The sequence below is a fragment of the Lepus europaeus genome, unplaced genomic scaffold, assembly GCF_033115175.1.
Source record: "Lepus europaeus isolate LE1 unplaced genomic scaffold, mLepTim1.pri SCAFFOLD_30, whole genome shotgun sequence".
Taxonomy (NCBI): Eukaryota; Metazoa; Chordata; class Mammalia; order Lagomorpha; family Leporidae; genus Lepus; species Lepus europaeus.
Genome location: NW_026909177.1, coordinates 1,905,009 through 1,907,772, shown reverse-complemented (window position 1 = coordinate 1,907,772; position 2,764 = coordinate 1,905,009).

Below are 2,764 nucleotides of genomic sequence, written 5' to 3'. Positions count from 1 at the left end.
TTATGCAGTTGCCTAACGAAAAGACTTTGCTTTTTTCCAAAACCATTTTACTGAGATTTTTTCAGTCCATTGCATACGAATTCCACACCACTTTGTGCAGATATGACTGGATGAAAACAGAAATATCCGGTTTTGTTCTGGCTAACTCAATCCGAAATATTGTGAAAGCATCTGTGATGTGTTTTCTGGATATTATCAATGGATTCTATTATTTGGAATGTTTTTATCAGGGCTCATTTAATTTTGTAACGTAGAAACACTAATTGATTCGACATGGAGACACCAGCTCTACACATTCGTATTTTCTAGGCAGAAAGCTAGAGGAAATACAGCAGACAAACATGATATTTCTGTTTGCATAGATGACATTTTATGCCCTTGCCTAAGGAAAAGACTTTACTTTTCTCCAAAACCATTTTTACTGTGATTTTCTATGTCCATTGCATACGAATTCCACACCCGTTTTTCCGGATATGCCTGGATTAAACCAGAAATATCCGGTTGGTTTTCGACTAACTCAATCCCAAATATTGCTACAGACTCTGTGTTTCTGTTTCCCGGATATTATCGATGGACTTCATTGTTTTGAATGTTTTTTATCAGGGAACATTTAATTTTGTACCGTAGAAACACTAATTGCTTCCACATGGAGACACCAGCTTTTCACATTCGTATTTACTAGGGAGACAGCTAGAGGAAATGCGGCAAACAAACATGATATTTTTGTTTGTGTAGATGAGATTTTATGCACTTGCCTAACGAAAAGACTTTGCTTTTCTCCAAAACCATTTTTACTGTGATTTTTCTCAGTCCATTGCATACGAATTCCACACCACTTTTTCCGGATTTCACTGGTTGAAAACAGAAATATTATTAATAAATTATTAATAAATTAATAAATTATTAATAAAAAAGCCATCTGCACATTAATGTTTATTGCAGCTCAATTCACAATAGCTAAGACCTGGAACCAACCCAAATGCCCATCAACAGTAGACTGGATGAAGAAATTATGGGACATGTACTCCATAGAATACTATACAGCAGTAAGAAACAACGAAACCCAGTCATTTGCAACAAGATGGAGCAATCTGGAAAACATCATGCTGAGTGAATTAAGCCAGTCCCAAAGAGAAAAATATCATTTGTTTTCCCTGATCGGTGACAACTGAGTGCCAAAGGGGAAACCTGTCAAGTGGAATGGACACTATAAGCAACAATGAACTGATCAGCTCCTGTCCTGACTTTAGATGTACAATGTAATACTTTATCCTTTTTAGTATTTGTTGTTGTCGTTGTTGTTCTAGTACTATTGGTTGAACTCAGTAATTAACACACAATTATTCTCAGGTGTTTAAATTTTAACTGAAAAGTGATCCCTGTTAAATCTAAGAGTGGAAAAAGAGAGAGAGGAGATGAACAATTTGGAACATGCTCAATCGGACTGGCCACAAATGGTGGAGTTAGAAATGTGCCAGGGGATTCCAACACAATCCCATCAAGATGGCATGTACCAATGCCATCGCACTAGTCCAAGTGATCAATTTCAGCTCACAGTTGATAGCTCTGATAGGTCTAAGAGTCAAAGAGATCACACAAACAAGACAAGTATCTGCTAATACTAACTGATAGAATCAAAAAGGGAGAGAAAGATCCAACATGGGAAGTGGGATAAACAGCAGACTCATAGGATGGCAGATGTCCTAAACAACACTCTGGCCTCAGTATCAGCCCTCAAGGCATTCAGATCTGGCTGAAGAGCCCTTGAGAGTATAGCAGGCATGGAAAGCCAAGATATCATGGAAAAAAAAGACCTAAATGAATGATCTCGGTGAGTGAGATCCCAGTGGAATGAACGGGACCATCAAAGAAGGAGGTACCCTTCTCCGAAGGGAGGAGAGAACTTCCACTTTGACTATGACCCTATCGGAATAAGATCAAAGTCAGCGAACTCTAAAGGCTTCCATAGCCCTGGCAACTCATGACTAGAGCCTAGGGAGATTACTGACGCCATGAACAGGAGTGTCAAATTGTTAAATCAGCAACATGAGTCACTGTGTACTTACACCCCATGTGGGATCTGTCCCTAATGTGTCGTCTAAAGCCAAGTGATGCTATAACTAGTACTGAAACAGTATTTTTATACTTTGCATTTCTGTGTGGGCACAAACTGATGAGGTCTTTAATAATTATATACTGAAGTGATCTTCTGTATATAAAGAGAACTGGAAATGAAAAAAAAAAACAACCTGGTGTTAAAATGGAAATGGCATAGAAAATTAATTAATTTAATAAAAAATTATGTAGGATCTCTGTCTTTAATGTGCTGTACATTGCTATTTAATGCTATAATTAGTAATCCAATGGTAGTTTTTTCACTTTATGTTGCTATATGGGCAAAATGTTGAAATCTTTACCTAATATATACTAAACTGATCTTCTGTATACAAAGAGAATTGAAAATGAATCTTTACATGAATGGAAGGGGAAAAGGAGCGGAAAAGGGGAGGCTTGCGGGCGGGAGGGAAGTTATGGGAGGGGGAAAGCCATTGTAACCCATAAGCTATACTTTGGAAACTTATATTCATTAAATAAAAGTTTAATAAAAAAAAAACAGAAATATCCGGTTGTGTTTTGGCTAACTTAATCCGAAATGTTGTGAAAGCCTCTGTGATGAGTTTTCTGGATATTATCGATAGACTTTATTGTTTTGAATGTTTTTATCAGTGAACATTTAATTTTGTACCGTAGAAACACTAATTGG